The sequence below is a fragment of the Culex quinquefasciatus genome, chromosome 3, assembly GCF_015732765.1.
Source record: "Culex quinquefasciatus strain JHB chromosome 3, VPISU_Cqui_1.0_pri_paternal, whole genome shotgun sequence".
Classification (NCBI taxonomy): Eukaryota; Metazoa; Arthropoda; class Insecta; order Diptera; family Culicidae; genus Culex; species Culex quinquefasciatus.
Window position 1 is genome coordinate 153,261,642 of NC_051863.1, and position 9,193 is coordinate 153,270,834.

The following is a 9,193-nucleotide window of genomic DNA, read 5'->3' on the forward strand; positions in this document are numbered from 1 at the left end:
TTCGTTTGAGCAATCTGCCAAAATGTATGAAATTTCGTAATTTTTGTTCTCGTGGATCAAACTTACTTTTTGCCCAGGTATTTAAAAACGTGGGTTTTATAGAAAACCTAGATGTATGGGTATCAAAAGATCGGAAATTTTATGCCCTTTCCGATGCCACATAGGTTAACTTGTGAATTGTGGACCGGTTCGATGCCGGCGGATTTTCCGACGACGTAATTCCGGGTTGGTACGAAATTCCAACGAAAATCTATTCTAGCGATACAAAGAACCCCAGAACGGTGTTATACCCACTCCAGAATGTTTATTTATCAATTCTATGGTAATATATTGACATTTAGTTAAATTTAAAGTTTGCAAAATTAAGTTTAAATAAGTTTTATATAGAATTTCAAGAGTTATGTAAACTTTTATACTAAGTAATTAGTAAACTTTATATTCAATCCAAATTATATTTTTAATCAGTCAAGGATGCCTATTTGGAGTTGGGAGATTGGATTTATGGTGATTTGTCAACAAATAACTTTATTCATGTTAATTTTTCGAAAGGTGTACAAACTTTTTTTGCACCTTATTTATTTTTGTATTAGTATTTGTTATATAACTTTTTATAGAAAACATCTTTTCATGAGCTTTTTGCAGCAAAATGTTCGGCATGAGTTTCTGAACAAAACGTAGTACTAGGTTTATGTCAACATTAAATTGTTTACATGTTTCATCACAAAATGTGCATAGTGCCCGAGGGGTGTAAATACTTTTTTTACATACTGTATAACGAATGTTCAACAAAATGTGAAAATGAAAACGATAGGGGAGAGTGGGGAGACTTGATCCCCGGGGACACTTGATCCCAAGCCTGTATCTTGTCAGCATGTGGATAAAACAATTAGCTTTGTTCTAGAAAGTTGTGCGAAATTGACTAAAACTCATTGTAGAAAACAAAGAAAAAAAATTAAAAATGTTTAAATTGAGCTACACACATTTTTCTAAAAAGTGCTGCAAAAAACTTCCAAGAGATCTTTTTTATTTGTTTTGATAAGTATTGAAAACACTCAAAAAATATTTAAAAACATATTTTTTATGCATGAATTGTTTGATAAACATATCAACTCCAAAACCCTTACGCATTTGACGTTAAATTTATCGTCATACTATTTTTACAATTAATTGTTTAAAAAAGTGCGTTTAGGGAGACTGGATCCCAGCATTTTTACAGTCACTCGAATCAGCCTCAAGATTAAATAATTGGGCTGGGTTTTCGTACATAGTTTCCTTCAGTATAGTTGTACATAACTAACTGCAGTTTGAACCATTTTTCAAAAGTTTTGTAAACAAAAATTACCAGCTTTTGTAAACATGCTCAATTTTGGTCTAAAAAAGAAAAATTTAAGTTTTTAAATATTTTGCATGCTAAACTTGTTATATTTTGAACACAAACGTACAAGTTTAATGTGAAATTGCTATAACTTATAGAAAATTAACAGTTTGGATGAATAAGAAACATTTTGCTTAAGATTTCTTAAAAATGTTCAAAATGGGATCAAATTACCCCCAACATTTTGAAAATGCCGGTTTAAAATATTTTTTAAAAACACTTGGCATAATTCGAAGAGTTTATCTGATGAAATACGTTTATCAGCCAAACATAGTTGAATGTCTAAGCTTTCAATTTATGCAAAAAGTTCATAGTTTTGTGAGAAATTGACAGAATTATGTGCGATACAAAAAAAGGGGATCAAGTCTCCCCACTCTCCCCTACTCTTATCCAGCAACAAAAACATTATCAATCACTGTCAAACAAAAATGTCAAAAACATAATTTTGTTGCATTTGAATAAATTAAAATTCCAATTTCTTGTGTCAAACTCACTAGCCTTTACCCCTTCTCATCGGGGTAGATCTCGAAACTATCTTTTTAGCCAGAGGGCTAAAACACCCAAAAGGAAACTAAACGGATAATTTGCCACAAATGACTCTTTTCACAGCTCAGGGAAAACGATCATTAGTGGGGACCCTACGTTTGATGTTTTCACACAGATTTTTTGCTTTCGGAACCGTCCGTGGCAGTCGGTGGTCTTCTCCCCGGGAACCCTCAGATGGTGGACATATGTTCCGGAGTGGAGAAAATACGAAAAAAAAGGTTGTCCTATTTAGCACATTTGCCGCGCGGCACAAAATATTCGCCGCAATCAATTCAAAACGAAATGTTTTACTTTTTTGGTCCATGTATGGTTGCACTTTGAGAGAACCGAGAGTCCGAAGGGAAAATTTGCTGTGTTTGCAGAAAAGCTGTGCGAGCATTGGACGGAAAGCAATCTTCTCCAGTATCCGCCCACAAAACTGTGCTGCCAAACTGTCCCTTCGATTTCACCACCCTCGTACAAGTCACCGTCGCAATCCCAGCCAGTGTGTAATTTTTATGACCAACGATGGTAGAAATGTGGAAACCATAAAAAAGATACAGAAACACCAAACAAATAATTTCGTTGCCGCGAGGGTGGAAGTGATAAAAAACGTGACAATGAAAATATTTCCCTTGGTTTTGTCGACACTTTTTAAGGAATTGTGGGTGGTAATTTTCCTCCTCTTAGAAAGGACAAAATCAAACGGTTTCTTACTTAAGCGTAATTGTTTTACTACTAAATTTTAAAAGTATTTCTAGCGATTCAGCACTAAACCAGAATCCATACAAAATTCGCCGACAAAGCGCAACAGTTTTTTAATTCATTCCTGGTAATTAAACCGCCACCGACATCCCTTCGTGCATACTGAATTTGCACTAAAATAGAAAGAAAACACTTGTCATTATGCCGCCGCTTTCAATCACAGGTTGTTCTAAATTTTTATTGATCTTCATTCTGCCACCGCCCGCGACTTCGGCTTCGGAATGCGTCATTCATTCATTTGGCGCACCAACCGCCCATTGTCTCCGCTCATTATCAAACAATCGGTCGGTGCTAATGACGATTTAAAAGCTTTTTATCACCGTTGTATGGTCTAATGTTAAACGGTTTTGCCGCCCCTTCACGTGCACTGTTAAAAAAAGCTACTCTGAGTAGCTTTCTTTATTTTTCCCAATTTTTATATTCCATTTTCATAAGTTTGTGTATTCCCTAGGGTTGATGTCCCTATTTTGGGCCATTTAAGCAGAATGCACTGTTAAGTAGATTTTTAAAATTAATCAAAGCAAAGCAATCCACTTTAACGACCCCCGGGTCTTTTGTGGGCTCTGTTGCAAGTTTCTGCTCATTTCCAGGCGTCCGAAGGTTATGTGTGTTGAGTCACCCAAAAGCTCTTCTACGCAAATGGACCGACGTTTTACTTCCCCATCCGATAGAAGGCCAGGAGGGTAAGGCGGGAATCGAACCCGCACTCCATAGCAACTTAGGGATCGGCAGCCGAAGCCGCTTACCATTACTTTATCAGCCTTAGTCTATTTCTCCAAGGATCGGACCTTCAATATACCTGAATTGGACTCACCTTCAATCTCCAGCCACGTGATAAAACTTTTTGAAATTCATTTCAGCTGGCTGAAATTTGATGCGGAAAAAAGTCATTCTTTTATTTAAATTAAAATTTTAATTATTCTTACCCACCAAAATGAAGATAATGACAGATGGTATCATTCCCAAATACCTAAAAGATTCCTGAAAGTTGTCGATGAAAAGCATATAAAGTTTTGTAGACCCAACTATAGTACAACGCCCAATATAGGGACATTGTGTGTTAATTTATGTTTTTAGTTGCTTGTATTGGGAAAAAGCGTTTCAAAATGTTATAATCATAAAAAAGAATACGTCTTTGCTATACTTTTTAAAAGGTTTGAAGCCTAGCTGAAAAGATAACTAAAGAAAAAAATTTGATGCTCAATTTAAGCTCCAAAATACTATTTAGGCTATAAACTTAACAGCAACAGCACCGCCTCGAGTAAGCACGCAAATTTATGCCATTTACTGGCCAAAAAGATCAAATTTAATGCAGTTTTGATCATAATTTCTATTTTGCGAGACCATTTCTCATCATTTTCTTGGCACACACATCCACACGCAAGATCAGAGGTTAACTGCTTAACGAAGGTCGCCATCAATATCTTTTCACTTGCGCTAACGATTTCAAAGCGCTTAAGATATAAAATTGCTTACAACTACCGGCAACATGTTCTTTTGACAATTACTTAGTCACTCACTTGAAAAATAATCCCGAGAAATGTGAATAATTAGCAAGCACCATCAAAAAAACAAACGCGCCAAGTCTTTTGACGTTTGAATTTTGACGACCCATTCCAATCGAAGGCTGAAGAAAACCGAGCGAGAAGCGAAGGCAAATAAAGAACAAAGGGTGGCCACCAACACCACCAACATGCTGGTGCAGCGCCTGTTGGAGTGAGCAAGTGCTGCCAGGAACCTTTCGCTATGGATGCTACTTTTCGTGAGTGTTCGCTTAAAATTTCATCAATTTTGGCAGCACAAAGCAGACCCAAAAGAGCGCTGGAAGAAAAATAGAACTAAGCTGAAAATAGAAAAATGGGCGTGGCCCAATGCACTCGACTGATTAGAACGCATTTTTGAAATATTTGTTTTGCTTGCTTGTAAAAGGAATAGCATAACTTTTAATAAAAGTGAAAATAAACAGAAATGTTCACAAAAAGTTGCTCTACTCGTTGGTGTACTTGGTTTAAGTGAATTTCAAGGAAAAATCCAGATAATCCAGCATCATTCAAATACGAGGCTTAAAATGGGCATATTTCCCCTACACAGCAAATAAAGTATTAATCCAGCTGCGTATAAAAGGCCTGGGTGTAAAATGTATGTATGTAAAAATTTTGCTTCATTTTATGAAATTCTATGTTATATTACACCCTGAAATATGTAGCCAATCACTATGGGAAACCTACTTGACCGAAACGTCAAGCTCATATATGCGTGTATCCTTTCCATTCTTCATAGGTCTGACTGCCGAGCGGACTAAGACGCCTGTCCTTGGGTTGGTGCTGGGTTTGATTCCCGTCGGTTGCAACTTTTTTTATGTGTGTAGAGAAAATGTACATGCAGTGTGTAATATTAAGTGTCTTTTTGACGAAGGTGATGTGCATGCTTTTGCATGCGATTTTAACATCGAATTTTTGCTGTGTATTGGTAAGCCGAATTGTTAAAGATCATTTTAATCTCTTTTTCTCCAAGATAACTTTAAAATCTAGAAGCAAAAAATCATTAAGATCTGACTGGAATCTATAATTTCAATTAACCCAAGTAAGTTTAAAAAAGCTTAGTAAAATGAAGTAACGATTTGTTTTTGTTTTATTTTTTCAACATCAAATTTGATTGCCTGTTAAATTGCTTAACACTGGAACGCCCAGCGCATGTCCAACTTAGCCTCCCAAAAAAGGTGCATCGGTTAAGAGTTAAGGGTCACTTTTTATCGTAAAATTTTTTATGGAAAAATTCGAAAAAATGTATGGAGAAAAGAAAAAAAAGAAACAAATTCTGCCAAAAGGGTGAGATTCTATTTAAAATTATATGACAAACAACTTTGTTGAAGACCGCAAAACGATCCGAGTTAACCATGACGAGTTATTAACGATTTAAAGCAGATGTTTTTGTATGAACATTTTAACATAAAACAGTTTTATTTACACTCATGATTGAAATAATATGCAATAAAATTGATTTAAACAAGCATTAATTGAAAAACTTTTGCTAAACTACTCAGTTTTCTTCATTTTTGAAGGTTAAATAAATAGGGGTCCATTTTTGGAAAAGTTTGGTTTTTTGATGCTCCATATTCGACACCCTTTAATTTGGCTCGAAATTGAGCCATTCCGGGTTTTACTTTAGTAAACTTCTACATTATTTCGACTTAATGGAGTGAAATAATCAGTCAAATATTTATTGGATGGTTGATTTAATCATAAAAAGATAAGCTGTTTCGTGTTTATGTTAGTGGCCATGGCTATTTTAAGATGTTGAACTCAAAAACACTTATATAAAAAAATGTTAGTTAAAATTGTTATAAATGATGCTGAACATGCCAAATAAATGATTTGTAGACAATTAACCGTTTCAAATTGTGATTTTTTTTTAATTATCTAAACACCTTCAGAGGTTCCACTATAGCAGCGATTCTCAAACTTCGTCTAGGCCGGTACTCCCTGCCATGTGAATCAAGAAGGCCCGGTACCCCCGTTGAGAATCGCTGCACTATAGGAAAGGGGTTCACTAATGCATAGCATACCCTACTTTCGGCGTAACATTTCCCAACGTCACTGCTGATTACAAAGGAGTTATTTGTTTATGAATACCAAATTTTGAATTCGCTTTTCCTTAAAGACTTTTTCAAATTACCAAATGCTGATTCTAGTTGAGAAGAAAAAAATAATTATTTGTATTTTTATAGTGTATTGCCACAAAACACACCGTCGGCATCCAGTCTGGCCACAAACGAAACTATTCACATACTGGCCGCCTGGTTCTTCTGCCGAACAAGCTACTAATAATTCCACCTCAAATTTCGATGCGTTTTCGATATTAATTTCAGCCCGCTCATTGTTTTCTACCCGAGAGGTAGGCAGTAGGTATGTTCTCGGAAATGCATAACTTCCAAAAGGAATTAAAAATCCATCCAAATCACCTTTATGAGAGCCATTAATCTTGTCCAGACATTTTTCATGCTAATTCAAACAATGTCGATGATTTGGAGAAATCGATAAATGTTTTGAGCAGTACGTGACCGGCAAGTGGCATTAATTGTGCTGGGTTATTCTGCGGTTTGCTTAGGAGTCGAATTCGGTTGGGCTTTAACCACATTCGTTGACGTGTTTTTCAATTGGGATACACCTGAAACGACCTGAAAAATCATGTTTTTTTTTTAATTCTTGAGAAACTATAATTATAATGAAATATGGCTTTGAATATCTCAATTTGTCAAAAACGGTGTAGTTGTCCCAAATAGTTATGAATGCTAATAAAAATCAAAACACGCAAATTACCATAAATCTCGCCACGCTGTAAAGAGCACATTGTCGTCGCTGTCACTCAAGTGGACGTCTCAGTGAGTGACTGAAGCATAAAAAACATCCTCCCTCTCAGCAGCAGCAACGACATTTTATGATGAGCCGTGGACAATTATGCGGCAGGATCTTTGAACGAGGACGCACTCGACGCAAATCGACGCCGCCGTTATCCCTCTGAATGATGGCGTGGTAATTTTCTTCCGCTCGTGTCCCACCCTTCCTTACTTGGCTCAAATATAAACGAGCAGAAAACGTGGCTGCTGCTCTATTTGTTAGTGATTTTCCACACAGATTCTGCATGCAACATCGTTGTTTGAACAGTGGGACGTTTATGTTTTGGAAAATGATAAACTTTTCATACAACTTGTCGTCATATTGAAATCAAAATAAAATAAAACTTTTGCAAGTCAAATTATTTTAAACATTGAAGCAAAATGTACAACGGATACGGTTAAATAGGGCGTCCAATTTGCCCGGGTTTTGAATTTCCCGGGAGACGGGAAAAATATTTTTTAAATCCCGGAATTTCCGGGATTCCGAGAAATTTTGAAGTAGTTATAAAATCTTTGTTTTTATGATATTTGATATGTTTTCAAGCTTAAAATCATAAAATTAGCTTCAATTTATACAAGGACGACAGTTTTTAAATAACTTGAATGAAATTGAAAGTGGATTTTTTATTTTTTGTTTTGCTTTGGATTTTAAATGTACAACAAATTTTAATTCCAACGTGATACAAATTGAATTGCTACCCTCCAATAAAACAAAAAATTACAAATAATTGTTTATAAATATATTTCTTTTATAAATTTCTTTGAAAATGTTGAAAAAAGATAAATAACAACAAATAAAATAATGCTAGTCAATGAAAAAATTTAGATAAGTTTTGAATTTCTTGTTTTATATAGAACATATTCAACAAATTATCTTTAAGTTACTACCGCCAATTTGGGAAGGACTACAGGCTGAATAGGTACCGTAAACCGGGGTGACTTTGATAGGATTTCAATTTGTTTTTAGAATATTTTCCAACAGGTAAGATTTTCCTCAAGATTATTATTTTTAAAACATGTACTGGGGTAGGCCACACAATGTCCATGCACTATTTTGGAAAAAAAAATTTTTAAATGGTGTTTAGAAAAATAGTTACGTTAAAAATTCTTAGTTTTAATTCCGGGGTGACTTTGATAGTTATAGTTTTTCTTGTTAAAATCATATTTAAGATGTTCAAACGTTATTTGTAGGTTAAATGTACCATCACTAAAGTAGCTGATATAGATTTTAAGAAAAAAGTCAATGTTTATATTTAGGTAACTAAGTTTATAAGCTTTTTAACAAAATACATATAAATTTTAGGTTAAATTGTTAAAAAGTCGGAATTTTGCCTGATTTTTTTTTTTAAACTAGTTTTGTTCATAAAATTATCGATTTATATTGCATTTTATACTGAATTCGAAGCACGAATCACAAGTTTTCACATTTTACATGAAATTTGTTCAACTGAAATTGCCTATAAATTCGGAGATATATTTTTTAATCGTGTTTCAAAAACACATATAATTTATTATTTACAAACTTATTGAACCTTCTCCTTTGGAAAATTGTCCAAAGAATCTGAAAATGCATTCCGTTTTCCGATTTATAATCATGTTCATTGAGAAAATCATGACACTCTGAGAAGTTGAAAATAATGACTTTCATCAACATTTTCTTAACTATAGTTAACTAACTTTTTAAACTTTTCAAAATTTTATGAAAAGTTCTTCTTGAGGTACTTTGGACACTTCTCTACCACGGTCAGTATGTTTCTAAACCATTCCTTACGTATTTTAATTGTACTCTTCATTTTGCGGAAAAATCGCAAACCTATCAAAGTCACCCCGGCTATCAAAGTCACCCCGTTTTACGGTATAGGATTTTTCAAACTTATTAAAAACATTATGTAAAAATTGATTTGTCCCAAATTTCGGTGTTTGATGAAAAATAATTAAAAATGACGTTTTTTTCAAAATTATAATCCAAAACAAACCAATTTTTTTTTAAATATTCAAAATTAAAAAGAAAATATTTAAATATTTTGTGGATCTGTGGACTAAAATTTTAACAATTTTCCCTAATAAACCAAATGAATGCTGTTATTGCCGGATACAAATTTTGATGCTTTTAAATTTGTATCGATTACTAT